The sequence below is a fragment of the Crocuta crocuta genome, unplaced genomic scaffold (assembly GCF_008692635.1).
Source record: "Crocuta crocuta isolate KB4526 unplaced genomic scaffold, BGI_CrCroc_1.0 scaffold346, whole genome shotgun sequence".
NCBI lineage: Eukaryota > Metazoa > Chordata > Mammalia > Carnivora > Hyaenidae > Crocuta > Crocuta crocuta.
The window spans coordinates 2232646-2257811 of record NW_027527957.1 but is presented as its reverse complement, the minus strand read 5'-3'; the positions used below and the strand labels follow the sequence as shown (position 1 = coordinate 2257811).

Genomic DNA, 25166 nt, shown 5'->3' with positions numbered 1-25166 from the left:
AATTGCTTATACACAATGGCTTTCGTCTTAACAGATTTTATTTCTTTAGTACAGACCAGCGTCCTTGCGAAAATGTTTCAGTTACTATCAGGATATAAATCAGATGTGGGGTATTTATGTCCAGGAAATGCTTATTTTTCTGGAAAAACATATGCAGTTGCTTTGAAATAAATTAGAAAATAGATATATAGCCCATTATTTCCTCTTTATTTTTGCTACCACGGCATTCTGAGTAAATTCTGTTTCTAATCAGTAAATATTGCATACCAGGTACATGGTACATACCTCTAAGTCCTGTTATTTTAAAATACATTCTGATTCATCTTTTCTGTTATTTTACTTTTATTCTATATTTTTAACGTTTATTTATTTTTGAGAGAGAGAGTGTGCGTGTGAGCAGGGGAGGGACATAGACAGGGGACAGAGGCCTGAAGCAGGTTCTGTGCTGACAGCAGAGAGCCCAATGTGGGGCTCAAGCCCATGAATCCTGAGAGCATGACCTGTGCCGAAGTCAGACGCTTAACCGACTGAGCCATCTAGATGCCCCTCTGTTATTTCACTGAGCCTCGTGGCTCAGTCAATTAAGTGTCCGAGGTCAGCTCAGGTCATGATTTCACGGTTGGTGAGTTTGAGCCCTGCGTGGGGCTCTGTGTTGCCAGCTGGGCCTGGAACCTGCTTTGGATTCTCTGTCTCCCTCTCTCTCTGCCCCTCCCCAGCTCACACTCTGTCTGAATAAATGTTTAAAAAATATATAAAAATTTAGGAGATACTTTTACATTTAAAACACTTGTCTAAGTTAAAAACCTTTCACAATTATTTTAAAATTTGAAACTTAAAAATATGCTAAAAACATTGTAACCTCAGTTCTTGCCTCTTAAAGGATTTCCAATTTAGTAGAAAAGCCTGAGAAAAGCTTTTGAATACTTTTAAAAAGCTGTACAATTTTAAGACAGAGAGAGACCTTAAAGAGTGGAATCCCTTCTTTTGAAACCCAGAAGCATTCTTTCCTTGGCAATGGAAGTGCTCATGTCAAACCGGGGCCAGCCTGAGGCCTTCTGTCCAGTCCAGTCTGGTTACCCTTTCTACTCTGCCAATTATGGGCTAGTGGATAATTGACTGACAAATCAAAATGCATGGGTATTATGAATTTTACATGTACCAAGAAATCACAGTAAGCCCTTGCTTCTGTAGAGAAAATGTTGGGAGAAGCTGTTGTGGAAACCAAAAGTTTGTGCAGGATCTGTATTAACACATTAGGATTCTTTTAAAACATTTTCTGAGCATCTGGCCCTGGCGCCAAAGTGGACCTCGTTGACAGCTACAGTGCATCTTGACATAGGTTGTTTCTGAGAACTAAGCTGTTCTCACAACCTGCGGGTCTGAAATTGCCCCACACTGACTGCCTGAGATAGTTTCAGCAACACTGCGATGACAGAATAAGGCGGAGGTTATTGTGGAGAAACAGTAGCTGCATTTACTGCAAATTGTCACCGTGTCATGCGCAGGCTTGCACATATTCCAGTGGAATAGTATTTTTTCCTTTACATGCAACATCCATCTCACACAACCACTGATGTCACTGTGGAGCGTGTTATTACAGACCGAGATGAGTCACAACGATACGATTAGTTACACCTCATAACAGCCCCGTGATCCAGCTGGAGATTAATGTACATGCTGCCAGCAGACATTTTTCCTTGATTAGCTTCCTCTGGTGATGGAGAGGGTACTTTTCTCCTGACATCTCAACTCCTCTTCTAGATACTAGAAAACAAAACCAATCCGTCTTCCCTTCTGAGTGAAATTCAGGATTTTGATGCACTATTGTATAGAACAGACGGAAATAAGTCACATAATAGAACAGGCCGGGAAGAATTTTGTTCTCGTGGTTGTTTTGTTATGTTTTCCACATTTCCATGGCATGTGAAAACATAATTAAGGAACTAGAACTGAAAGGTGCTTCAGCAAGAACCCAGAGGCACTACAGAAATTTAATACGACATCAGAGAACTTAATTTTCCAAACCAAGTAGGACTTTGTGGTGTTTTCAGGTAAAAACAAGGAGAGTCCGATTCCCTTCACGGGCTGGAATGAGTTCAGCATATGGGTATAATAAGCAGATAACTCCCACCCTTGTGACCAGCATCTCCAAATCTACTAGAGAGGAAGTATCTTCTTGATTATTTAGTACTTCAAGAGATCTTTTAACTTGAGATCCCTTGGATCCATTTTCTCCTAATACAAGATTAGCTTTTGTAAGAAATAAAGGAGTTTAGGTTACATTTTTTTGCCATGGGTAAGCTCCCTACTGTTTCCCTTCCAGTTAACACAGGGGACAGAGGGCGTACACCAGTGCCGGCCGGCACCATCGGAGAGGGAGAGCCCCACCTGCAGGTAATTACCCTGTGGTAATGCACTGGCTCTGGTGAAGTTGACAAGCCAGGACGTTCCTCACTGTAACATGTGTCCTCACTGTAACATGTGTCCTCACTGTAACATGAAGCAGATAATACCCTGGGGATTGTTGTAAGAAGCAAATGAGCTCTATGTGGAAACACTTCATAGTTGGCAAGGTTATAATATTTCAATTATTATTCACAGTAAAGCAAAACACCCAAAGAGCTCCCTCAAAAATCATGATGATCATCACAGTTTACTAGACTTATAATTTAAACACACACACATCCTTGTTTTTCTATCCCGCGATTCTGCTTCTACTGGGGATTAGATTCTGGCAAGCAAAAGTTAAGAATGAAAAATTAAATTTTTCTCTCCCCAAGTAAGGAGTTGGTTTTGCTTGGCTTTTGAAGCAAAGCACCAGAAGCACTTTTGCTCTTGGAAAACTTCCAAAGCTATCTGTCTCATTTGCTACCAATTAATTGGGTGGCTTGTCCCATTACTATTGCAATGACATATTCTTCTTCAGAGATTAGTCAAATATGGTTGTCATACCTCATTATGATCAGCTTAAATTCTTTACCTTATATTAAATAGAAGCTGTCTTAGAATCTAACATAACTTACTGGTACTCAAATTATAGTGACCTTTTAGGGGACTAAAAGTTGGAACCGACAAGAGCTTCAGACAAGTCTTCGAGAAAAGTATGGGGTCATCGAGCAGTAATGGTGAGTAGCTATCCAGGCAGACTGATTTTAGCAGATCACTCACAGTATGCAGAGAGACCAACTTCTAATTTCAGAAGTGCTTTTTAATATTTTCAAAAAGTTTCTAAGTTTGTGTTTGATACAAATGTATCTGACATTGTTAGCTTTGTTTTGTGATCATTATTAGTACAAGGATTGTTTTTCAAATTTGATCTTACTAAACATGGTTGGATTTTTATTACTATAAAGGAAAAATGATTACCAAAGGAGAAAATCCTTACTAAATTGTTTAACACACTTTTAATATTATAATCTGAGAAAAATGACATAGTTCCTTTAAAAGGCAATACCCTGTGTTAAAGAACATACAATATGGCTGGACATGTAAGTATCTACACATGGATATTCTGTATTTATACCATTGATCAGAAGAGGGCAGTAAGGAAGCTTGAAGCAGGGTTTTTTTTTTTTTTTTCTATGTGAATTTAAGGAAAAAAAATATTCCTGCCTGAGTGAAAAGCCAGAATAAGATCCATACATTTCACTGATATAATGTTATTCTCTAGTTTTTTTTTTTTCTTGGTCTCCCTCATCTCCATCCCCTACTCCCATCCAGGCTAAAAATCAATAATATTTGAAAGAAGAAAAAGAAATGAAGCAATTTTGAAGGTCGTCTGAAGAATTCTATGTAGAAAATGGAACTATTTTTATTAAGGTAATTAAAACTTGTAGTAAAAGAACTCTTTGAAAGCAATGTAGTTTATAAATAAAAAAAAACAGAGAAGAAATTGAATGCAATAAAAACTTGATTAATAGATATACTTAAAAATTTTAGGTCACTAAATGAAAAATATTGTTTTTTAAGGTCTATGAAACATTTTACCCTCATTCATTCATTTACCCTCAAATAGTACCTTAAAAAAAAACTTGAAATACACCTTTTATAGGGCACTTCTTTTGATATTCAAGCAATAAAATTAGAAATAAAAACCTGAAATGTGACTAATAAATCTTAATTACCACTAATTAACACATTTTTAGATAATGCTTGGTTCAATGAAATAAAAACTCTCCGGAAAATTATAGCCAGAAACACTTAAAAATAATATATAGACTTATTTCACTAAGCATAACTCCCTCAAGGTCCATCCATGAGAGACTGTTGAATACTGAGAAACAAACTGAGGACTGATGGATGTGGGGGGGAGGGGGGAGATGGGCATGGAGGAGGGCACTTGTGGGGATGAGCACTGGGTGTTATATGGAAACCAACCTGACAATAAACTATTTGTAAAAAATATATATATAGAGAGAGAACACAGCAAAAGTATATCTAGATAAAAATTTATAACTGTAAAAACCATAAAACTTTCATTATGAAAGAAAACAGTGATGAAACAAAATAAAAGAACATAGAAAAATGAAAGTAATCAATTATAAGCTAAAACTCACTAAATAGATATAAATAAGAATAATACAGAAATATTTTCTTATAGCAGGTCCCTGAGAATAATTACAAAATAGATGAATTTCTAGTAAGACTTATTAAGGGAAAGACAAAGCAAAATAGATAAGATGAGAAAGGATAAATGACCAAAGACACAGAAAATACTAGAAAAATTGTAAAAGAAAGCTACATGTAATGCTTTGCAACAAATCTGAAAACCTAGAAAAAAATCAACCATATTCTAGTGAAGTAAAAGTTGTCAGAATCTATTTAAGAAGAGAAAAACTTGAATAGATACAGTAATTGACAAAGAAGTGGTTGGATAAATAAACAGAAGTCAAGTCTATATGCGCTAAAAAGAATAAGGGCATGATGATTTACAAGTAAGTTGTATCTCTCTTTTAAAGAACACATAATTTCAATTTTATTTACATTATTCTTGATGACAGATACATGAAGCTCCAAAGTCATGTTATTAATCTTGCATAATGTGTTAATATAGTACCCAAAAAGAAACAAAGAAGGAAAAGAAACTACGCTTTAGTCTTAATTGAGACCACAGATGCAAAACTTCTTTAAAAATATTAGCACATATCTAAATAGTAGCAGGCATCTTTGATACACCAGCAGTGTATCCAACAAATGCACAAGGAATAGAATAAATAGGATTTATTCCAGACATTTCCTTTTCAGGAAATCTGTCAACATTTCATTAGATTAATACATTGAAAGAGACAAACATCATGATCTTATATGCCGAAAAGACATATGACAAACCTTTGCAGCCTTACTACCATGTAAGCTCTAAGTATAGTAAGAATTGGAGGAAATCTTTTAAAGCGATAAAGACAAGATTTTAAAATCAATGCCAAAAATTATTCTAAATCATAAAATACAAGAACTATGAACTATGTTAAAGAAATTATGATATGGATGTTTGCTCTTGCTATTATTATTCAACTCATTTAGAGTTCCTAACAAATGTAACAACGATAAAATAAAATATTTGGTAAGAAAAAATATTGACAAGAAGAAGCAAAACGATCTCATAGATTTGATAGAAATTCCAAGTGTACCTAGTTCAAGAAGAAAGCTATTAGAATTAATGAGACTTTAGTATAATGGCTAGATACAGGATAATTTTACCATAGCAGAGTCTACTAAATTTCCTAAAATGCATCATCGCTTCTTCTGTATGAACAGAATGGCAACTGGGTGTATGTCTTTCCAGTCACGTTGTGTCTCCCAGCGATCCTTTCAATTACAGGTTGCCTATAACTAAATTCCCTCCAGTGAGATGTGAACAGAGCTCACAATTGTCAACTTCCTGCCTGTCCCATAAATCTACAATTTCTTTTTCTATTGCTCAGTGCTCAGATGGTGACTAGTAGAGCGAGCCAGGAAGCCACATATTAAGTATAGTAGAGCTGAATTCTCCAGAGTCGTTGAATGACCACGTGGTGAAAAGCCTTCTGCCAGTTTGGACCATACACTCTAAACTGTCATGAAAAAGAAATAAACTTGTATTCCTTTGAAGCTATCACATTTTTTTGGATTTATTCTTGTGATGGTTCAGTCTATCTTAATGGAAATACTGCAAGATCAACAGCTTTTTTCCCGTCCAGCAATAAATATCCATAAATATAATAATAAAAACAAAAACTATACGATACTTAAGAATAAACAAAGAAATCATAAAATCTTAGTAAAAATATAAAGTATAGAATCTTACTGAGGAGATCATGAACTGAACAAATGAAAGTACCACTTTGATGGGAAGATAATTGCATAAAATATGCATCCTCTACAGAATGACATATAAATAGAATGTAGTTCCAATTAATCTCCAATGGGGTTTATTTCTTCCTTTCTGAAGCAGAAAGGAGATAGATTAAATCTTGAAGAACACACACAGAAAAAGAAATGCTTGAGAATAGCTAAGAAAATCATGAAAAAAAGATCTCCTTATGCTAGGCATTGTCCATATTAAGCCACTGTGATTAAGCCAATACAGCACTGGCATAAGAATTAACCAAAAGGTCAGTGAAATCCAGAATAGAAAACCAGAAGCAGATCAAAGAGTTTCACATATAACAAAATTGGTATTTCAAGTCAATATTACAAGAAAGTTGATATACTAAATGCTTCTGGACAACTGACTATTCACACGGAAGAAAAAAATCAACCCATACTAAATAGCATATACAGAAGTGCCTGGGTGGCTCAGTCAGTGAAGCGTCTGACTGTTGACTTTGGCTCAGGTCACTATCTAACAGTTTGTGAGTTCAAACCTCATGTTGGGCTCTGTGCTGACAGTGTGGAGCCTGCCTGGGATTCTCTCTTTCTCTCTTCTTGTCTCTTTACCCCTTCTTTGTTCTCTCTCTCTCTCTCAAAATAAATAAAATAAGAAAATTGAATGGTATATATAATCATAGACTCCAGAAGGAACAAAGTCTTGAATATAAAAAAATTAAAAAATATTTGAAATAAGCTTAAATTATAAATTCAATCTTGGGGTAGGGGAAGTCTATATACAACTAATATGAGAACCAGAAGCTATAAGTGATATTTCATTATATTATGTCTGGAAAGAATACAAAAATTAGAGTGAATAAACAAACAATAACATTATAAAAAAGCACAACACAGAAGACTGATAAAGTTCAATTTCTGTAATATGCAGAGAGGTATTTGTTTATTCACGAAAAAGGCAACATAAGAAATCCAATAGGAAAAAAAACCTAAGTGAAAGATAGGAATAGAAATTCACACACAAAAAAGAATTGTAGATTGTTAATAAATATATAATAAGATGCTCAAAATCACACAGTGCCAGAAAAATGCTAATTACACTGAAAACAAGGCATTGCTTTACACCCATCATGTTGGAAAGACTGAGTAGAGTGATAGCTTCCATTGCTGCTTGGGAGAAGAGAGTACTCTCAAAAATTTCTAGAAGTGTGAATTTTTGCAGGATCATTTGAAAAAGCATCTGGCAACATCTGTTAAAATTAAAAATATCACTTTATGCAGTAATCTCACTCCTGGGAATCTGTCCCAGAGAAATAAAAGCACTGGTTCATATGAATATGTGAATAAGGCCACTTAAGTGTAGTTCTGTTCTTAATTGGAAAAAAAAAAATCCTGGCAATAAAGATGTGCCAGTTGTTAAGTTAATGTTCTTGGAGCTTTATTTATTTTTTTAATTTTTAAAATGAAATTAACAGTCATTTTCTAATGTCAATTAATATTTAGCCCAATTTCATTTTTTTCCTGATTGACAAGCTCTGTTCCACGAGAGAGCTCTGGAATGTGCAATCAGAGGCTCCCTGAGATGTTGTATGCTTTGCCCGAGGTCATAGAGGCAGTCAGTGTCCAGAACCCAGGTCCCATGACCCATTGTTCAGTGCTCTTTGTCTTTTTGTTTATTTGATGATTTTTTAAAATGTTTATTTGTTCTCGAAGCTTTAAATCCACCATCCTAAATTCTACCCTGGAGCTGGGGCTCTGCAAGCCACATTTCTGACTTGTCACCCGACCCTCTCTGACACTGTTAAGAGGGGCGCTACAAGGGAACCCGGAAGTCTGGGAAAGGAAAACGGGATTTGCTCCGTCCTGTTTGCTTTCGGTTGACTTCTCCGCTTCTTGTGTATCATCCTAGAAATGCTTCTTCACTCTGGTAGCTGCAGTCGCCTCCTGGAGCAGCAGCCGAGGACAGTGTGTAGTTTTTCTAACAGCCTCAGAAACAGATGCCACACTGTTTACATCCCAGCACCCGCCTGCTGGCTCCTTCAGAAGTTTGACTTTCAATTCCACTGGGCCCCTTTTTCAAGCCATAAATAATTCCAGTTTCTTTCCTTTAAATCACTAGGCAATAAATCTTTACATTAAGTTCTCTATATTAAAACAGAAGTCTGGTTGGGCACCTGGGTGGCTTAGTCATTTAAGTGTCTGACTTCAGCTCAGGTCAAGATCTCTCAGTCTGTGAGTTCCAGCCCGACCTCGGGCTCTGTGCTGACAGCTCAGAGCCCGGAGCCTGCTTCAGACTCTGTGTCTCCCTCTCTCCTGCTCCTCCCCTGTTCACACTCTGTCTCTCTTTGCCTCTCAAAAATAAATAAAAACATTAAAAAAATTTTTTAAACCAGAAGTCTGGTTTCTCTCTCCCGACTAGATCCTGACTAATGGAGTAAACGATGCTCACCCACAAAGAAATGATTAACTCAGAGCAGAGCCACACTTTGGAATATTATGCAATTATGAAATAGAATGAATCAACTCCTGGCCATTTGTCCAAAAGGAATTTTCTATAAGATAAGATTGCATCCGAAAAGTAAAATGAAAAGTGGTATAATATGATTATTTGGAAAACATATAAGGACAGAATTTCTGCAAGTGTCTAAATGTGCATATACTCATATGTAGACATGTATTTTGTATAACTATATAAGCATAGAAAAAGTCATAGCAGGGGCACCTGAGGGACTTAGTCATTTAAATCTGACTCCTGATTTCAGCTCAGGTCATAATTTCACTGTTCATGCAATGGAGCCCCATGTCAGGTTCCACGCTGACAGCCTGGAGCCTGCCTAGGATTATGTCTCTCCCTCTCTCTCTGCCCCTCCCTGGCTCATGCTCTCTCTCTCTCTCTCTCTCTCTCTCTCTCTCCCTTTCTCTCAAGATAAACATTAAAAAAAAGAAAAAGTCATGGAAGAGATACTCATGAGTGTGAAAACATGTGTTTTTTTGGGGCCAGAGCAGCAGGGCAGAGGGAAAGTCCAGTGGAAGAGGAGAAAGGAGGTAAGGAGAAAAAAGAGTCCTTAAAAAGAAAAAGAGCATGTTGGATACCTGTTTGTGTAAAATTATATATGGATGTGATGTGCGTACAGAAATTATAATGCAAGTGTGAAGTTACATCTTTATTTATTGGCTAGTGATGATATCCATGATATATTATTAAGGTGAAAAAGAAAGTTAAAGAATAATGTGTAGAGGGTAATTTCACTTCTTTAAAATCAAATATACAGAACTTCTAGAAACATTTATGTATTTACATATAGATTTTTGACTGAGCAAAATATGCTCATCCAAGATCGGTTATTATCACACCATCTACTCATATGGTTACCCTCAGTCCCACAGTACGGGAGTACTGTAGGGAGCAGAGGGGCTTATGGAGATAGTCTAGCTTTTTTAAAAAACATCTTTGGGAGGTAGAGTTTTACTTGCTTTTCATAATTTTTTTGGTAAAATATCAAATTAAGAAAATTAAAGAAACAAAAATGGTAGGTAGTCTAACTCATCAAAGATTAGAAATCATAAAGGGATAAAGGCGTGTGTGTGTGTGTGTGTGTGTGTGTGTGTGTGTGTGATTAAAAGCTGCAAGAAACTTTTGATGTTTGTATTCCCCAAGACAGTACAGTATATGGAACACAAAGGCATCTAATTAATTACTGGGTCAGGTAGGATTGATAGGAAAAATCCAAGATTTGTGGTTATGACACTTGGATTAACACTCCATTATTAACCATGTGATCACAAGGAAATCATCTGCATTCTCTGGCCTTGGCTTGCTGAATTTACAAAATGGGCATAAGAACATACAGTTACCTTCTTAAGATAGCTGTAGACACAAATATGGTACACTTTGAAAAAGCATGTTCCAAATATAGGGTAAGGCACTATATAAGTATAAGTAGGACCTAAGATAAGCTTGGATTTGCTAGAGCTAAAGGAAGATTAGTGAGAGGACATTTACTTGAAAGTGGTCACATTTATTTTTAAATTTTATACTACAATTTACTTAAAATAGTCTTAATTTTTTTAAAAAAATAAATGTATTCCCAAATATCAAACTTAATTGAAAAACTTGCTAATATTGTTAATTATGATAATGAATAAAAGCCTTCTATCTATTCAGGTAGCCAAACAATTATATTAACTAGGACATAGAGAATATAAAAATCATGTGATAGAAATCTCCCTTCCATCCTGAAAAAAGTCATGCAAAAATATCTTTTTAATGGTACACACTTCTAAAATAAAGACTCTACAGATGAATGACGTCATTCTGAACAAGTCAGCAATTGTAATTCCTAACAGAACAAAAGGAAACATTTTTTAAAGAAGTGTGTACACCCCAGTACTAAAATTGGTTCAAATGGAGTCTTATTTGGATGGGAAGAAAAATAATATAGTACAGTGATCATTGGCTAAATTTCTAAAGCACCAGAGAAAAGGTCCTGAGGGTTTAATTTATACATCTTTACAGTTAAGAAAAGACAGAAAAGGGGCACTGAATGGCCGCTAAAATGTAGAAGATAATGCTGTCAGTTCAGTGGCTTGTTTGAAAAGGTGATTACTGCTATGTTTGTTTATTTTTACAGTATATAGAATAAGGTCGGCATGAGCTTTTAGTGTACAATAGCTGAACCCCTAGAAGAGTGAAATATAAGCAGTTTTCTGTGTTCCCCCAATTCTGTTCTATAATGACAATGTTTACGTTAAAAACAGAAAGCTCACTATACCTCTAGCATTCTAAGAATATACACATAATTTATAAAATTTCTTGCATTTTTTATTGATCCATGTATACAATTCCTTTTTGGTCATATACTTTCTCAACAATAATCTTTATTGTCAAAAGAAAACCCCACAGTTTCCTTTTAATTTTTTTGCAAAAATATTATATAAAGTCATATTCCTTATGTTTTTCTTCTATATGCTAAACTTTCTCCCAATTTTTGGCCTTTTTCTGTCTTGGAATCTCAGAGTTTAAGTACTAAAGACATCATACATTCATCTGAGTTCCAGATGTTATATTCACAGGTGTGGTGGACATCTATATGTGACTTGCTATCTCTGTCCCACTCTCCACAGCTCTGTGTCCTGGAGGCACACCTGGATGGATCTCATTACAGACGCTTTGCTCACTGACTTCCAATTTCATTCCACCAGTGTGGACTCCCAGTTGGAAATTATAGGAATGGAGGCTAATGAGACAGCGTAAATTATCCCCTTTTTGAGACATCACCAGAGGCTGGCCCTGTCCCTTAATTGGAGTTCTCAGAAGTTGTCAAGTAGCCCTCTCTACATAACCTGCTATGTCTCTGGGTTCTTAAAAATGGTCCCTCTTCTTGCCTTTTCAAGCCTGTGGGTGGGACTACTCTGCTGTTTCCAGCCAGGGTAGGAAACTATCCCTTGTATCTTCTATATGCTCTTTTCACACCCATTGTCAATAGACTATTAATTCCCCCCAAATTATCCAATTTGTAAGTGCCATCTGATTCTTTTTGTACCTTGATGGATATAGGTTATCTTTAGTTTTCTTTGTGTAGCCTTATCATTGTTATTATCACTATTAATTTTTTATCAAATTAAGATCTTAGAAGATTCCTCTAGAGATACGGTGTTCATATTTTATCTACCATGATCTGCAGCGACTAGAAAATCTATCAAGTTTTCAAACCACTTTTTGTGTTAGAGTTATATTATTTCCTTCTACGGGTTTAATTTAAAATGGGAGACATGTTTGTAAGACAGTTCGCATATTAGAGAAACACCACTTAAAATGTGCAGCATGGTGGGCTGCTTTCATTAGCATTTTCAGCTTCCATCCTATTAAAAGCACCTTAATGACCATATATTTCTCAAGACACTGTCAGGGAAAATTCAGGCTACGTATTTTACTAAATTTTGAAGTAAAATTTACTAAATTTTAAAAGTTCTAAAACCTTCATGGTGTGCACGTGCGCGCATGCACACACACACAGGTTTACACAAATGTATGTTTTGGCAAGTTTATGATCCACACGAAGGGTGGTAATTCTTCCTTCTGCACCGTGGCAAGGCCTCGCTTACATGTGATGTGCTACTTCAAGCCTGTTCCATTCTATGCCAGACGTCTATTCTTGTCCCCACTCCATTATTCAACTTTTTCTGCCTCCTTCCTTCTGTCAGTAATATATAAAGAAATGTGATAAAATTTTATCTTTGGGTATGTAAATTCTGGTTCTATAAAATTGCTGAAGACACATGAGAGCTTCCTAGTTGGATAAATAGGTGCAGTGAGCTAGAGATGGATCAGAATATACTACCAGGTGGGGTCCCAGGGTAGTGCAGACTTTTGATTTTGGCTCAGGTGATGATCTCATGGTTGTGAGATGGAGCCCCGTGTAGGGTTCCGTGCTGAGCATGGAAGCTGCTTGGGATTCTCCCCCTCCCTCTTGCTCTCTGCCCCTCCCCTGCCTATGTGTGCTCTCTCAAAATAAATAAATCAACATTAACAAACAAACAAACAAAAAAAGAACCCTATAATACCAGGAAAGGTGATACTGTCCAAATTTTAGACTTTTCACTCGCTGTCATTTATTTATGGCCTACTTTTGGCAATTTCTCATTATATCATAATATTGGCCCAGCAGGGATTCTGAAATTACAAATTAAAAATAAATTAATCGTTATTTATTTTTGAGAGAGAGAGAGAGAGAGAGAGAGAGAGAGAGCGCATGAGTGGGGGAGGGGCAGAAAGCGAGGGAGACACAAAATCCGAAGCAGGCTCCAGGCTCCAAGCTGTCAGCAGACAGCCTGATGTGGGGCAAAAACTCATGAGCTGTGAGACATGACCTGAGCTGAAGCTGGACGCTTAACTGACTGAGCCACCCAGGTGCCTCTGAAGTTACAAATTTTTACAGGCAACATCTCAGGGAGTTGCCTGTAAATCATCTTAGTTAGTTAGCATAAATACAAATCCCATGCCTGCATGAAAAACATCACTGCTGAATTGTTTCTACATCACTGCAAGAGCTTTCACATAACCTTTCTCCTTTCTCTTTCTCTCTCTCTCTCCATTGCTAAAGAGTAATCCTTCTTGAAGCTATTTTTTAAAACAACCAAAAAAGACTGAACTCACACTTTAGACAAGAAATTCAGGATTCTTGTCCATTATTATAAGATAATTATTAGACAAACAACAGAGGGTAGGAAAACAGGTGGCCTCACCAAAGACCACGGTAAAATCAAATTCCATTTTTCCACTTATGCAGTCTGTTGGATCCAGGAGGAAATGGTGAGGAATGGCCCTGGAGTGTTATGACTTAATATGGTATTATAACTAATAAATGATACATTTTCCAGGATGTCTGGGCTCAAAATACCAACTGCGCCACTATGGTACACCTTGGGCAAGACAGTGATGCGCTTGTGACTTCAACTGATGCACTTGGAGGATGTTGATAATAATACAGTCATCTAAAGATTGCTGTGGGACTCATACTAGAAAGTGGGATCGAAGCTGTTTAGCATGGAACATAATGGTCTAAACCAATGGTAGCGCAGTTAATCTTCCATTTTATATAAACTTTAAATCTTATTCATATACAGCCTGCATTTCATTAACCTAGAGGCATAACCTGTTAGAAATAGAAGTTCTGAATCTAGAACTTTCTGTGTCGTTTCTGTTAGGAACAGAAGTCCTTGAAATTGTGGCAAAACTAGCTTCAGAAACGTGTTACAAAGCATTTTTTTCATAAAATTAAAACTGCTCCTTCAAAGCTTACCTATGGATATTGGAAGAGGTCTGAGACTCTGACTGGTCCAAAAGGGTAAGGCTAACGTGGAACAAGATGTCTGCCTCTGTCTCTCATCGGCATAACACTTAAAACTGAGCCTCAGTGGGCCTTGGTCACTTCTAGAAAAGTTTTAACAAGTTGGCATATTATATAGGACAACTGTAAGCAAATACATATACCATAAAGCAATGGGAGGAAATGACTTCTGACTACCAAAAAGACATCAAATAGTAAATACATAATAAGCATAATAATAACAATAAATAAGCATAAGGATGAATTTTTTTTTACAAATAGTTTATTGTCAAGTTGGTTTCCATATAACACCCAGTGCTCATCCCCACAAGTGCCCTCCTCCATGCCCATCTCCCCCCTCCGCCCCCCACACTCATCAGTAAGCAAAAGGATGAATTTGCAGTCAGATGTACTTGGTTCAACTTCTAGATTGGTTCATACACACTAATTATGTGACTGTGGGTCAGTCACTTTACTTCTTGGTGTCTCATGTTATTCTTTCACTGGGTTTTTAATGATGAGAAATATTATAAGTACTAAACTGAGGAAGATTTCTGGCACATGGTTCAATAAAGAGTGATAGAAGTGGCTTGAAAGTGAAAGGTATTAGCCACTGGGCTTTTGTGAACTCCCTGATTCTCCACAACACACACAGAAGTCATCCTCAATAAACATACAGTGTCAGTAAAAATTTCCTTACTATACAAACTCAACTTTTATAAAACTCTCCTAGCCCACAATTCTAACCATGTTCCTATCTTCAAACTTCCTTCACATAAAAATTCTGCAGACTCTTTGTGTATAAATATCAATTACTAATGAAATTGATCTGGGAGTAAATTTATATATATGCATATATATATACATATATATATATTATTGTACTATCATTACTTGACAAAGTATTTTTCAAATGAAGGGACTATATCTATACTTCAGTTACACTACTTTTATTTTCTTTAAATCCAATCCAATACCTACTTGGAACATTACAGATATTTAATAAATTAAGGAGAACTATTAATAATTTTGTTTTAGGGGCATAAGTGTTCTTGAGAATAATAGGCAATAAGTGTATGACAGTAATTGATATGATATTTCATTCATGAATAATGAAATATGCCTTAATTTTACATATTTATAATGGAAAATTTAAATGTGTACTTGTTCTTAAAATGTGGCCAAATTATAAAGTCACAAATACAAAGCAACACTGAATATATTTTGGTCATAGTACATTATATTTTGGATTTCATATATAATATTATCAATTCATATATAATCAACTCCTCCCTATGGTAATGCTATTTTTGAATGTTTAGCGGCAGTCCTGGATTAATCAGAAGCGATTATACTTTGATGTAAGACAATGGGATGAAATTTTTTTTTTTACAAATAGTTTATTGTCAAATTAGTTTCCACATAACACTCAGTGCTCATCCCCACAAGTGTCCTCCTCCATGCCCATCCCTCCCTCCCCCCCACATCCATCAGTCCTCAGTTTTTGTCAGCATTCAAGAGTCTCTCATGGTTTGCCTCTCTCCCTTTCCCCCACCATTTCCGCCCTTCTTCTCCCCCTTGTTCCTCCGTCAAGTTCCTCCTAATCCTCCTATACGTGCAAACATATGATATTTGTCCTTCTCTGCCTGACTTATTTCGCTCAGCATAACCCCCTCAAGGTCCATCCATGTTGCTACACATGGCCAGATTTCATTGTTTCTCATTGCCATGTAGTATTCCATGGTATAGATAAACCACATCTTCTTGATGCATTCATCCGTTGATGGACACTTAGGCTCTTTCCATGTTTTAGCTATTGTGGAGAGTGCTGCTATGAACATTGGGGTACATGTGCTCCTATGCATCAGCATTTCTGTATCCCTTGGGTAAATTCCTAGCAGTGCTATTGCTGGGTCATAGGGGAGTTCTATTGTTAGTTTCCAATGGGATGAAATTTTTAAAAGAGATAGAAATAACAATGGCCTGACACCCACTGAAAGTGCTGCCTGGAATTCTAGTATTATAAGCTAATACTGCATTTACTTTAGCTTACTCTCCCCCAGCAAAGGTATTAGCTTTTATATATTTAAGCTTCTTCAGGTTTATAAAGTGTTTACATGATTTCAACCACCAAGATGCAAAAATCTGAAGGGGCTAAATGTTAATTCTTGGCGGAAATCACTGAGATCCAAGATATGCACATATGTGCACACAAGGAACATGAATTAATGACTACTTATTAAAGACACTGAATTTCTCATAATAGAAATAATCTCTAGGGATAAAATATAATAAAATAAGGGTTGGCGTATCTGCTGAAAATTCTCTACTTCAATATCAGAGGTTCAAAAAGCATTAAGACCTTTGACCACAAGCAGATTCAAACCAATTAATGAATTTTCAGCCATACTCTGTGGAATGAATAAAAATCAACACTTCCTAGATCTTCATGTATTATAAGATAGTCCAGGGAACAATTTAGTTTCTAAAATTTTTGACAAACAGAAAAAATATAAAGTATAGAAATTTTATAAAGAATACAAGAGGCTGTTCTCTTTATGTGATTCAAAATAAACAATGTTAGTAAATTATTATTTATCACTGAAAGATTCATGTGCTTATGTAACTAGTTTTCTTAAAATATTTATAGAAGAACAAAATTAAAATTTTATCATGGCATTTTACCTAGTGCCAGGTTCTAGGAGACCTATCAAATCTCGCAGATTTGATTCAGTTTATGTAAAACAAACAAAAGAATTAAATGTATAAAATTACTTGGCTTATTCCTAATTTAAAATGCATTTCAGAGTAGAAGATGTACAGGGTAACTTGCACTCCCCTGGGTGAGCTATGGGGAATCCATGTAGTCATTACTTCCTCTTCATTTGGACTGTTCACTCACACATAGTTGTACAGCAGAACCCATATATGTTTATAAACTTATTTCATATCCATTTGTCCCCCCCCCCCCCCAAATTAGTACATTGGTTCTCATTTCTGGTATAGACATTAAAAAAATGGATTGTTATAAAGTATTTGCACCCACATCAGCCTAAGGAAGCCAAGTATCAGCATAAAGTAACCAACTTTGTCACATCTGCCATTAGAGACAGTGTGCCTTTTTAGTAATTTCAATCCTATTATAACCACTCTGTTTTCTTTCTTCCACATCCAAAAAGCATGACCTGTGCCTGCTAATTGTGGTTCAATGAGTTCTTACATGGGGCACCTGAGTGGCTCCGTTGGTTAATCGGCTGACTTCAGTTCAGGCCATGATGCATGGTTTGGGAGTTTGAGCCCCGTGCTGGGGTCTGTCCTGGCAGCTCAGAGCCTAGAGCCTGCTTCAGATTCTGTGACTCACTCTCTCTCTGCCCCTCCCCAGCTCACACTTTGTCTCTGTCTCTCAAGACTAAATAAACATTTAAAAAAATGAGTTCTTGCATCACAATCAATGAAAGTAATTACTTCTTATTGTGTCTCCCTCTCTGAATACTATCCCCATCTCCATTAACCATTATAAGTCTTTTTTCTGAATTCTTCTCTTTCAGACCTCTAAAAGTTGGGGTGTCCCAGGAATTACCTCTTAATTTTTTATTTTCTCTGTCTACACTTACTGGATGAAGATCTTCCAGTTCTGTGGGTTATAAACATCCTGTTGTATCATCAACAGGATGAAGGCTTCCGAATCCATAACTCCTTGTCTGATCTCTCTTAATTTCTAACTTCCTTCTCATCATCTCCAGCTCCCTACTTAGTGTCTCTACATAGATATACGATAGCAATTCAAATTTACTTGTCTAAATCTAAGTCATCCCTAGAATGGTGACAGATATGAGCAACTCAATCTAGGGCCTACCCTAAATAACTGCATTGGAAAGGAGATATCACTGCCCTGATTTTTCATAGAGCCCTTGGTATTGAATTAAATGAATACATTTTAAAACAAAACTTTGATTACATTCAGAAAAAATGAGGAAGGTAAATCTTGCTATGGCCCAGCACACTCCTCTGCATACACCACCCATTCTTGTTACCACAACTAGAATTTGTCATTAGTCACTGCAAGTCCTCATTTCAATACTCAATAATAAGAGAACAAACAACTCAAGAAATGTGCAACAATTTGAACACTCTTCAGCAGAGAAGATGTACAGATGACAAAGAAACGCACAAAAGATGTTCAACATTGTTAGTCCATCATTAGGAAAATGAAAATTAAAACCACAGTGAGATACCATTGCCTACTAATTAGAATGGCTAAAATTTAAAAACAAAACACAAAATAACTGATGATCACAGATGTTGACAGGCTATGGAGAAGTGGGAGCTCTCAGGTACTGTTGGTGGGAATGTATAAAAGGTGTAACCACTTCAGAAGAAAATGTGGCAGTTTCTTAAAAAGTTTGGTATACACCCAACATATGTCTTAGTCATTCTGCTCTTAGATATTTTACCCAAGAAAAATTAAAGCATATGTTCATATAAACAGTTGTATATAAATTTCCATAAGAGCCTTATTTATAATAGCAAAACACCCTGGAGACCATCCAAATGCCCTTTAACAAGTGAGTAAATAAGCAGGTAAAGGAATAAACCAACAGCTGTGGAATTTTTATGCCATAGAATATTGCTCAGCAATAAAAGTACTGTAGAAATGATGCACACAGCCACATACATGATCCTTCAATGAATGGAGCTGAGTAAAGAAGCTGGACCACAAGAGAATACACACACTTTACAATTCCAGCTCTAGAATGGAATGTCCAAATCTAGAACAGTTAAGCCAACCTAGAATGATAGAAAGCAGATCAGCAGTTGACTGGGAGGGGCAGGATGGAGGAATTACACAGGGGTACGAGGAAATCTTTGGGGGAAAAGGTTAGGTTCATTATATTAACTGCAGTAATAGTTTCAACATGTTTATATGGAAGTCACAATTTATCAAATTGTATACTTTAAACATTTGCAAGTTACAGTTTGTCAATTAGACTTCAATACATTTGTGAAATTATATTAAATCAGATCATACTGCTCTTCTGCTCAAACCTTTCTATTGCCTTCCCAGAATTTTGAGAAAGAATTTAAAGTTCCTACTCTCAGTTAAAAGCTTCTACATAATCTGGCCTCTAGCTAGTGTTTCATCTGCTTTATATAGTCATTCTTTTGATTGTTACACCCATCTAGTCTCCATAATGGTCCTCAATATGTCAAATATGTCCCTTATCCAGAGCAACTGCTATTCCCTCAACTGCACACACCTTCCTTATTCACATGGATATGCACAAATTTTACTCCCTCACTTTTTAAAATTCTCTATTCAAGTGCCACCTCCTCAGAGAAGGCATTCCTGACCACACGATTTATGGCAGCTCCATACATTCATTGTGTTTCACTCTTGATCCATTACCCCAACCCATTTATCTCCCGGCATATGATAACTACCTGGTATTAAATTGTTTATTTATTGCCCATTTTCCCCATTCGAACGTGACAGCTGTGGCAATGAGGAACCTGCTGCTTTGCTCAGTGTTACACCTCCATTACCTGTAACAGTGTCTAACATTATGCACTCAGTAAATACCCACCGATGCAATGATATAATGTTAAACCCTTCTCTGTATGCTATTGCACTGGAATAGCCTTTGTCTCTCCTTTAAAATTTTCCTTACATATTTTTTATTCTTCTGATATGCTGCAGTGGTTTATCTGCTAGGATACTGCTTAAAAAATTATAGATACTGCTCCCTACCTCGCTTGCCCTAGAGTGAAAGGGATCATGCTGAAATGAGTAGTGATGCCTAATACATAGGGTGTTAAGATGCCTTAAGAGATATAGGGCAAAAAACACAGGGTATTTTTTGATGTTTATTTTTATTATTTGCTTTGAGAGAGAGAGAGCACAAGCAGGGGAGTGGCAGAGACAGAAGCAGAGGGAGATTTCCAAGCAGGCTCCATGTGGTCAGTGCAGAGCCTGATGAGGGGCTCGATCCCAAGAACCATGAGATCATGACTTGAGTTGAAATCAAGAGTTGAATGCTCAACCGATTGAGCCATCCAGGTGCCCCAAACACAGAATATTTTAAAGAAGCTAAGAGTTGGAAAAAAAAATCCATAGTAAATGACACTAAGTTATTTCACACCTAAGAAATATAATATAAAATTCCAAAGTTCTCAACTAGGATGACTTTATTCTATTATAGTCAATAGTTTTTGCGCACATATGAATAAGGAATTCTTTTTCATTACAAATCAAGTCTTGCATACAGTACAATTTACTTCGTTCATATCTTTCTAACCCCGCTTTCTTTTTTAGTTTTCTTCCTTAGTTCACAAAAGGGAAAGGCCTTTAAGATGGCCCTCATACATTCAGTTTCATATGACATATTAAAAAACACATTTAATGTATGTGAAAGTGGAGAAATGAGTCTGTGTCTGTGTCTAAGCTGCTCTGAACCATATCCCTGTAGCTCAGACACAAAGGCAGGGTCATTTGTGTTCCTGGAGAGAAAGCTGGGATGTGCGAGGGAGCATTTATTCGTTCGTCAGACTCCAAAAGTAGAGTCCTGGTGTCTAAGTGTCCATTAACCAGATGACTCCTGTGGCTGTGCCCATTCTTTCAAGTCACCTCCCAGCACTCACAGCTCTCCTCCACTGCCTCTGGAAGAAGTGCAGGCTTCCTGGTGGCCTGGATGTGCATGTGCTGAAGAAGACATAGTAGGGTTGTAGGCTTCTGTGAACTCCACAAGGAGGTCTGCCCTACACACCTGGTGTTTGAACAAAGTGGTTCAGTTCAGACTTGAGTTGCTTCAGAAAAGGCTGGAGGAGATCTGCACCTGTTTTCAAATTGGCTTTGATTAGTCGATTCATCAGAAAAATGCTAAAGCCATCTTTGAATCTGATTTCAGGCCCTTGAAACAAGCAAGAGACTTTCTCAGTTTCTCAGGTAGAAGTTTCCACCAGAGAACTGAAGCCTTCCTTGGGGCCATTTAAAGTACTTGACGGAACAAAGCTCAGTTCTGATTCACTCGTGTCTTGGTCAGATCCCAAAATATATTTAGCATCAGAGAGCTTTTGCATATTTTGTAAGAATATTTTCATCATCTGTTATTGCCTCTTAGGTAATATGACACATGAGAGTTTACATTTTTTATGTAACAAAAGCTGCTTCAAATTGAGAATGTATTGTCAGCCACCTGGTACATTCATACTGGATACCAAAACATGCCCCAAATGTCTTTAAGTACCTAATAAGGGGCTATTTTTCTTATCGAAAATGGTGTTTTAAACAGTGCTTTATGCCCGGTGATTAGCACTCTTCCAACCTGCAGTTCTCACAAATGCAAAACAGAACAGAAGTCATTCCTTTGTGAGGGATTTAGCCTTAGAAAAATATGTCAATGCCATGAAGGCAAACACCACAGCTGGATGGGTGGAAAAAAGAAAGAAAGAAAGAAAAAAAATACACTCATGAAATTTTAAAACTTGAAGTATATTTTAAATTACAAATTACTTCAAATATCATTAATATTCCCAATTCTCAGGCACATCAACTAATCTCTACCTCCTTCCTAACTCTTTCTAACTGAAGTGTCAGTTGCTTCTGACGGAAGTGTGGATGAGTAAAAGGAAAAAAAAAATGTAAGGCTGTGGCTGAAATTGCAGAAGACTTATTTCTTTTTCTCAGATTCTTTTCAGGTTTTTTGATATTTGCTTTGTGCAAGAAAATATTAGCCTGCTATATAAATTGAATGCTCAATACTATATTCTACCACATAGAATTTCATAGCATTTTGATTTTCACCTCTTACTCTAAAAATGTTTACATGTACAATATTTTTTCATATCTCAACTACCTCACACCCTTTACAGCAAACTGAATGGTAAATAGATTTCACCCACTCTCTCCGTGTGATATATTCCAGAGATTACTGGTAGATTTGCCGCTGAATTAGACTGTGTCTGCTGAATATGAGGGCTGCTAGATAAAAGGACATCATAGTCTAGTTCGTTGGACAAGTTCATTATTCACACATTATGGAGGCTGATGTAATATAAATAAAATTCAGTGTGATGAAAAGGATATCCCTAGCCTTGTCATTTCTACCAGGCAGAATGGTAAAACTGTATGTGTGGTAAGAGTGATAGAACAGTAATTTCAAAATGTACCACATGCTCAGTAAAAATGCTAACTTGAAAATTCATGAACTCATATCCCCCCTCCTTTTAAGTGCCTTAAGGAACACCATTCAGTATTTACCTGCAACAGTGTTGTCATGTAATATTCTCTAACATGACATTCAGAATACATTCTCAAGAGGAAATAATTTTCTCTTGGAAAAAGTTTTGAGTTATACATAATCACTTAAACTTCCTTTATGTGCTAATTTTCAGAGAAAGTTTTCACTTCACGCTTTCCTGTTAAGATTAAAGTACATTTTCTTTCTTTCTTTCTTTTTTTTATATTTTTATTTATTTCTAGGAGAGAGAGACAGAGAGAGACAGCGTGAGCAGGGGAGGGCCAGAGAGAGAGGGAGTCACAGACTGAAACAGGCTCCAGGCTCTGAGCTGGCAGTCAGCACAGAGCCCAACGCGGGGCTCGAACCCACGAACTGCGAGATCATGACCTAAGCGAAAGTCGGACGCTTAACCGACTAAGCCACCCAGGTGCCCCTAAAGTACATTTTCTTTAAAAGGTGGCAACAATCATTTTAGGACTCCATAAAATCTTGTCTTGTGGTAAAAAGCCTATTGTTCTCATTATGCATCCTGCACATAGGTCACAATGCTTGAATGATGGCAAAAGACGATAAATTGGAATTCTTTTTTTTTTGGGTTGCAATCACATTTTGCCATTTACTTACCGTTATGTAAATTAACTGATCATTACAGGAAGTCTGCCTGATTGAACTAACCTTGAGTCACAATCAGTTAAAATGAGAGACTTGTTCATTACACACCAGCTAAGAGAACTTAACCATTGTCGCCCTTGATCAAGACAGGCGGCATTGTAGAAAGTACCTGTGTCCATCCGTGTCTGCTTTCGCCAAGTTACTACGCTCACAACTAATTCCTTCAGTGCACAGCACATGTGTTATCCACCATTATATGGTTTGGTCCCAGTACAAGTCTTGTTTCACTGATGCAGGCAGAAGACATGAGAGTTGTGGATCAGAGACACAGACGGTTTATTACTTGTAGCAACTGCAGTAGAGCATCAATATCTGTGTTGGTTCTCTATGGCCCAGTTCACATTGGGAAACAGGGACAGAGCCAGACGACATACCTATACTCAGTGGACGGTGTCACAGGAGAAAAACACTGAGGTTCGGGAACACAAATCAATCGTAATGTCCGGTAAGCATGCCTGCACTGTGTTGTAGAGGGAGACACTACCTTTCTCTTCCAAAGCTCTTCATTATAGAGCATTCTTGGAAGACGGTAGGGAGCACAGTGACTCTGCTAGCAAGATACATGGGAATGGAAGAGATTCATAGAGAATTGTATTCCATCATTAACTCCACTTAATGTAATGCATTCACCTGTCCTCACTGAATATGAGGAATGAAGAAACTCTAATGCACACAAACTCACAAAGAGTGATGGATCTTGCCACACAAGAGCTACCAGAGGACACAGAGTGGCAATGAGAGAAAAAGAGATTTCCATATCTTCTTCGTTTCTTTCTTGTCCATGTTCTCTTTGATCTACTACTCTTTACACCACAGAGGCTATGATGTAGAATACAATGAGAAGAACTCAAAAGGCTGGGCTCTAAACTCAATTCTTCTACATACTAGTTATGTGACCTGGGGTAAGTCATTCAAAATCACTCAGTTACAGCTTCCTTCTACATAAAATGATGAGGTCAAATTTCTCGCACTGTTCTGCTATCCCAATCATTATTTTACTTGAGGTTAATTGCTCAAGATGGTTACTGATGTGGGTGTGTTTGTGTGTGTGCATGAGGGAGAAGAGAATAAAAAAGAGAGAGAAAGGGGAGGCTGATAGGTTAATTTGCCTTTAATATTGCCCTTAATCTGCTCCCTAAAGAAAACCCAATTCCTCACTTTTTTATTGTCTACTTAGTATGCAGTATATTATAAAGAAATTGTCCAGGAGAAAGTTTCCAAGAAAAGGTTTATTCTGGCTAGTAACTGCACATTACCTTAGCTTGATCATGTTTATAATCTTCACAAAACCCTCTGCAGGTGGGTATACCTCCTGTCACCTCTAGGTGGCAGAATGAGGATTTACACTGAAAGCGAAAACCACAGTTCATATCCTGAATCTGCCCCTTGCTAACAGAGTGACCTTAGAAAAGTTACTATTTTTTATCTTTATTTTCTCATTTAAAAATCTGAATGATAATCTATATTATGAAGCTATTCTGAGAACTATAAAAAGTTTAATGTAATCTAATGCATATTTGATACAAATAAATGTATTTTTTTCACCTCTCTAAAAAAATTAGGAAACCTATCATCAGGGTGTTTAAATCACTTGCCCAAGATCTCTCAGATCTTGTAATTTGTGTTGGTCTTCCTCCAAATTGTAGATGTTTCCTGATAGATGTCTCACAGGAAAGCTGGCCTTTAACAGTGACGATGAAGAGTGTGGTATTAGGATACAATTTCTACTTATATTACAATGTTTTTTGGGGCGCCTGGGTGGCTCAGTTGGTTAAGGGTCCAACCCTTGATTTTGGCTCAAGTCATGATCTTGCGGGTTTGTGAGTTTGAGCCCTGCACTGCACTGACAGTCTGGAGCCTGCTTGGAATTCCGTGTCCCTCTTTCCCTGCCCTTGCCCTGCTTGCTGTCTTTCTCTTTCTCAAAATAAATAAAAATAAACTTAAAAGGGGCACCTGGGTGGCTGAGTCGGTTAAACATCTGACTTTGACTCAGGTCACGATCTCACAGTTCATGGGTTCGAGCCCCGAATCGGGCTCTGTGCTGACAGCTAGTTCAGAGCCTAGAGCTTATTTCGGATTCTGTGTCTCCCTCTCTCTCTGACCCTCCCCTGCTCACAGTCTCTCT

The 25166-nt window shown here is 37.0% G+C and overlaps 1 protein-coding gene across 2 annotated transcripts in view; it reads right to left on the bottom strand.

Moving 5' to 3' along the window:
• MARCHF1 (membrane associated ring-CH-type finger 1) overlaps positions 1-25166 on the bottom strand; it is a 553625-nt gene that overhangs the window by 160097 nt on the left and 368362 nt on the right. The gene's annotated exons all lie outside the window — the stretch shown is intronic.